The sequence below is a fragment of the Somniosus microcephalus genome, unplaced genomic scaffold (genome assembly GCF_052327205.1).
Source record: "Somniosus microcephalus isolate GS21.2 unplaced genomic scaffold, FLI_Smic_1.0 unresolved_chr2, whole genome shotgun sequence".
Classification (NCBI taxonomy): Eukaryota; Metazoa; Chordata; class Chondrichthyes; order Squaliformes; family Somniosidae; genus Somniosus; species Somniosus microcephalus.
Genome location: NW_028225180.1, coordinates 18,176,795 through 18,183,011, shown reverse-complemented (window position 1 = coordinate 18,183,011; position 6,217 = coordinate 18,176,795).

Here is a 6,217-nt window from a genome sequence, read left to right as displayed (position 1 = left end):
GTCTCGGTGTCTGCGCGCTCGCGCGAGGTCACTGAGCGCGCCGGAGGAGGAACTTTAGTCAGTAATAGTCCCAATACAGCTGCTAGACAGCTCCACCAGGCCGGGCTGGAGCCTGGGCCTTGCCTGGTGTGTGTGCGCCTGTGTCGGCAGGTGGGGGGGGGGCTCAGTACAGAATAATCCTTACCTTGGCTTCATAACCATTAACTATTTCACTCTTCTCCGACCTCCATCCCCAAATCCCAGACTTGTTCCTGAAAAATAATGGGAAATAGATGCACAGGAGTGAGTTACAGGCTGGAATCTAATCGAGGGGTTCGGGGGGTTTATATATAGAATAACAGATACCCGGGAGTGAGTTACAGGCTGGAATCTAATCGAGGGGTTCGGGGGGTTTATATATAGAATAACAGATACCCGGGAGTGAGTTACAGGCTGGAATCTAATCGAGGGGTTCGGGGGGTTTATATATAGAATAACAGATACCCGGGAGTGAGTTACAGGCTGGAATCTAATCGAGGGGTTCGGGGGGTTTATATATAGAATAACAGATACCCGGGAGTGAGTTACAGACTGGAATCTAATCGAGGGGTTCAGGGGGTTTATATATAGAATAACAGATACCCGGGAGTGAGTTACAGGCTGGAATCTAATCGAGGGGTTCGGGGGTTTATATATAGAATAACAGATACCCGGGAGTGAGTTACAGGCTGGAATCTAATCGAGGGGTTCAGGGGGTTTATATATAGAATAACAGATACCCGGGAGTGAGTTACAGGCTGGAATCTAATCGAGGGGTTCGGGGGGGTATATATATAGAATAACAGATACCCGGGAGTGAGTTACAGGCTGGAATCTAATCGAGGGGTTCGGGGGGTTTATATATAGAATAACAGATACCCGGGAGTGAGTTACAGGCTGGAATCTAATCGAGAGGTTCGGGGGTTTATATATAGAATAACAGATACCCGGGAGTGAGTTACAGGCTGGAATCTAATCGAGGGGTTCGGGGGGTTTATATATAGAATAACAGATACCCGGGAGTGAGTTACAGGCTGGAATCTAATCGAGAGGTTCGGGGGGTTTATATATAGAATAACAGATACCCGGGAGTGAGTTACAGGCTGGAATCTAATCGGGGGGTTCGGGGGGTTTATATATAGAATAACAGATACCCAGGAGTGAGTTACAGGCTGGAATCTAATCGAGGGATTCGGGGGGTTTATATATAGAATAACAGATACCCGGGAGTGAGTTACAGGCTGGAATCTAATCGAGGGATTCGGGGGGTTTATATATAGAATAACAGATACCCGGGAGTGAGTTACAGGCTGGAATCTAATCGAGGGGTTCGGGGGGTTTATATATAGAATAACAGATACCCAGGAGTGAGTTACAGGCTGGAATCTAATCGAGGGGTTTATATATAGAATAACAGATACCCGGGAGTGAGTTACAGGCTGGAATCTAATCGAGGGGTTCGGGGGTTTATATATAGAATAACAGATACCCAGGAGTGAGTTACAGGCTGGAATCTAATCGAGGGGTTCGGGGGGTTTATATATAGAATAACAGATACCCGGGAGTGAGTTACAGGCTGGAATCTAATCGAGGGGTTCGGGGGGTTTATATATAGAATAACAGATACCCGGGAGTGAGTTACAGGCTGGAATCTATTCGAGGGGTTCGGGGGGTTTATATATAGAATAACAGATACCCGGGAGTGAGTTACAGGCTGGAATCTAATCGAGGGGTTCGGGGGGTTTATATCTAGAATAACAGATACCCGGGAGTGAGTTACAGGCTGGAATCTAATCGTGGAGTTCGGGGGGTTTATTATATAGAATAACAGATACCCGGGAGTGAGTTACAGGCTGGAATCTAATCGAGGGGTTCGGGGGGTTTATATATAGAATAACAGGTACCCGGGTGTGAGTTACAGGCTGGAATCTAATCGTGGGGTTCGGGGGGTTTATTATATAAAATAACAGATACCCGGGAGTGAGTTACAGGCTGGAATCTAATCGTGGGGTTCGGGGGGTTTATTATATAGAATAACAGATACCCGGGAGGGAGTTACAGGCTGGAATCTAATCGAGGGGTTCGGGGGTTTATTATATAGAATAACAGATACCCGGGAGTGAGTTACAGGCTGGAATCTAATCGAGGGGTTCGGGGGGTTTATATATAGAATAACAGATACCCGGGAGTGAGTTACAGGCTGGAATCTAATCGAGGGGTTCGGGGGTGTGTATATATAGAATAACAGATACCCGGGAGTGAGTTACAGTCTGGAATCTAATCGAGGGGTTCAGGGGGGGGGTTATATATAGAATAACAGATACCCGGGAGTGAGTTACAGGCTGGAATCTAATCGAGGGGTTCGGGGGTGTGTATATATAGAATAACAGATACCCGGGAGTGAGTTACAGGCTGGAATCTAATCGAGGGGTTCGGGGGGTTTATATATAGAATAACAGATACCCGGGAGTGAGTTACAGGCTGGAATCTAATCGAGGGGTTCGGGGGGGTTATATATAGAATAACAGATACCCGGGAGTGAGTTACAGGCTGGAATCTAATCGAGGGGTTCGGGCGGTTTATATATAGAATAACAGATACCCGGGAGTGAGTTACAGGCTGGAATCTAATCGGGGGGTTCGGGGGGGGTATATATATAGAATAACAGATACCCGGGAGTGAGTTACAGGCTGGAATCTAATCGAGGGGTTCGGGGGGTTTATATATAGAATAACAGATACCCGGGAGTGAGTTACAGGCTGGAATCTAATCGAGGGGTTCGGGGGGTTTATATATAGAATGACAGATACCCGGGAGTGAGTTACAGGCTGGAATCTAATCGAGGGGTTCGGGAGGTTTATATATAGAATAACAGATACCCGGGAGTGAGTTACAGGCTGGAATCTAATCGAGGGGTTCGGGGGGTTTATATATAGAATAACAGATACCCGGGAGTGAGTTACAGGCTGGAATCTAATCGAGGGGTTCGGGGGGTTTATATATAGAATAACAGATACCCGGGAGTGAGTTATAGGCTGGAATCTAATCGGGGAGTTCGGGGGGGTATATATATAGAATAACAGATACCCGGGAGTGAGTTACAGGCTGGAATCTAATCGAGGGGTTCGGGGGGTTTATATATAGAATAACAGATACCTGGGAGTGAGTTACAGGCTGGAATCTAATCGAGGGGTTCGGGGGGTTTATTTCTAGAATAACAGATACCCGGGAGTGAGTTACAGTCTGGAATCTAATCGAGGGGTTCGGGGGGTTTATATATAGAATAACAGATACCCGGGAGTGAGTTACAGGCTGGAATCTAATCGAGGGGTTCGGGGGGTTTATATATAGAATAACAGATACCCGGGAGTGAGTTACAGGCTGGAATCTAATCGGGCGGTTCGGGGGGTTTATATATAGAATAACAGATACCCGGGAGTGAGTTACAGGCTGGAATCTAATCGAGGGGTTCGGGGGGGTTTATATATTAAATAACTGATACCCGGGAGTGAGTTACAGGCTGGAATCTAATCGAGGGGATCGGGGGGGTTTATATATAGAATAACAGATACCCGGGAGTGAGTTACAGGCTGGAATCTAATTGTGGGGTTCGGGGGGGTTTATATATAGAATAACAGATACCCGGGAGTGAGTTACAGGCTGGAATCTAATCGTGGGGTTCGGGGGGTTTATATATTGAATAACAGATACCCGGGAGTGAGTTACAGGCTGGAATCTAATCGAGGGGTTCGGGGGGGTTTATATATAGAATAACAGATACCCGGGAGTGAGTTACAGGCTGGAATCTAATGGAGGGGTTCGGGGTTTATATATAGAATAACAGATACCCGGGAGTGAGTTACAGGCTGGAATCTAATCGAGGGGTTCAGGGGGTTTATATATAGAATAACAGATACCCGGGAGTGAGTTACAGGCTGGAATCTAATCGGGGGGTTCGGGGGGTTTATATATAGAATAACAGATACCCGGGAGTGAGTTACAGGCTGGAATCTAATCGAGGGGTTCAGGGGGTTTATATATAGAATAACAGATACCCGGGAGTGAGTTACAGGCTGGAATCTAATCGGGGGGTTCGGGGGGTTTATATATAGAATAACAGATACCCAGGAGTGAGTTACAGTCTGGAATCTAATCGAGGGGTTCAGGGGGGGGGTTATATATAGAATAACAGATACCCGGGAGTGAGTTACAGGCTGGAATCTAATCGAGGGGTTCGGGGGTGTGTATATATAGAATAACAGATACCCGGGAGTGAGTTACAGGCTGGAATCTAATCGAGGGGTTCGGGGGGTTTATATATAGAATAACAGATACCCGGGAGTGAGTTACAGGCTGGAATCTAATCGAGGGGTTCGGGGGGGTTATATATAGAATAACAGATACCCGGGAGTGAGTTACAGGCTGGAATCTAATCGAGGGGTTCGGGGGGTTTATATATAGAATAACAGATACCCGGGAGTGAGTTACAGGCTGGAATCTAATCGGGGGGTTCGGGGGGGGTATATATATAGAATAACAGATACCCGGGAGTGAGTTACAGGCTGGAATCTAATCGAGGGGTTCGGGGGGTTTATATATAGAATAACAGATACCCGGGAGTGAGTTACAGGCTGGAATCTAATCGAGGGGTTCGGGGGGTTTATATATAGAATGACAGATACCCGGGAGTGAGTTACAGGCTGGAATCTAATCGAGGGGTTCGGGAGGTTTATATATAGAATAACAGATACCCGGGAGTGAGTTACAGGCTGGAATCTAATCGAGGGGTTCGGGGGGTTTATATATAGAATAACAGATACCCGGGAGTGAGTTACAGGCTGGAATCTAATCGAGGGGTTCGGGGGGGTTTATATATAGAATAACAGATACCCGGGAGTGAGTTATAGGCTGGAATCTAATCGGGGAGTTCGGGGGGGTATATATATAGAATAACAGATACCCGGGAGTGAGTTACAGGCTGGAATCTAATCGAGGGGTTCGGGGGGTTTATATATAGAATAACAGATACCTGGGAGTGAGTTACAGGCTGGAATCTAATCGAGGGGTTCGGGGGGTTTATTTCTAGAATAACAGATACCCGGGAGTGAGTTACAGTCTGGAATCTAATCGAGGGGTTCGGGGGGTTTATATATAGAATAACAGATACCCGGGAGTGAGTTACAGGCTGGAATCTAATCGAGGGGTTCGGGGGGTTTATATATAGAATAACAGATACCCGGGAGTGAGTTACAGGCTGGAATCTAATCGGGCGGTTCGGGGGGTTTATATATAGAATAACAGATACCCGGGAGTGAGTTACAGGCTGGAATCTAATCGAGGGGTTCGGGGGGGTTTATATATTAAATAACTGATACCCGGGAGTGAGTTACAGGCTGGAATCTAATCGAGGGGATCGGGGGGGTTTATATATAGAATAACAGATACCCGGGAGTGAGTTACAGGCTGGAATCTAATTGTGGGGTTCGGGGGGGTTTATATATAGAATAACAGATACCCAGGAGTGAGTTACAGGCTGGAATCTAATCGAGGGATTCGGGGGGTTTATATATAGAATAACAGATACCCGGGAGTGAGTTACAGGCTGGAATCTAATCGAGGGATTCGGGGGGTTTATATATAGAATAACAGATACCCGGGAGTGAGTTACAGGCTGGAATCTAATCGAGGGGTTCGGGGGGTTTATATATAGAATAACAGATACCCAGGAGTGAGTTACAGGCTGGAATCTAATCGAGGGGTTCGGGGGGTTTATATATAGAATAACAGATACCCGGGAGTGAGTTACAGGCTGGAATCTAATCGAGGGGTTCGGGGGTTTATATATAGAATAACAGATACCCAGGAGTGAGTTACAGGCTGGAATCTAATCGAGGGGTTCGGGGGGTTTATATATAGAATAACAGATACCCGGGAGTGAGTTACAGGCTGGAATCTAATCGAGGGGTTCGGGGGGTTTATATATAGAATAACAGATACCCGGGAGTGAGTTACAGGCTGGAATCTATTCGAGGGGTTCGGGGGGTTTATATATAGAATAACAGATACCCGGGAGTGAGTTACAGGCTGGAATCTAATCGAGGGGTTCGGGGGGTTTATATCTAGAATAACAGATACCCGGGAGTGAGTTACAGGCTGGAATCTAATCGTGGAGTTCGGGGGGTTTATTATATAGAATAAC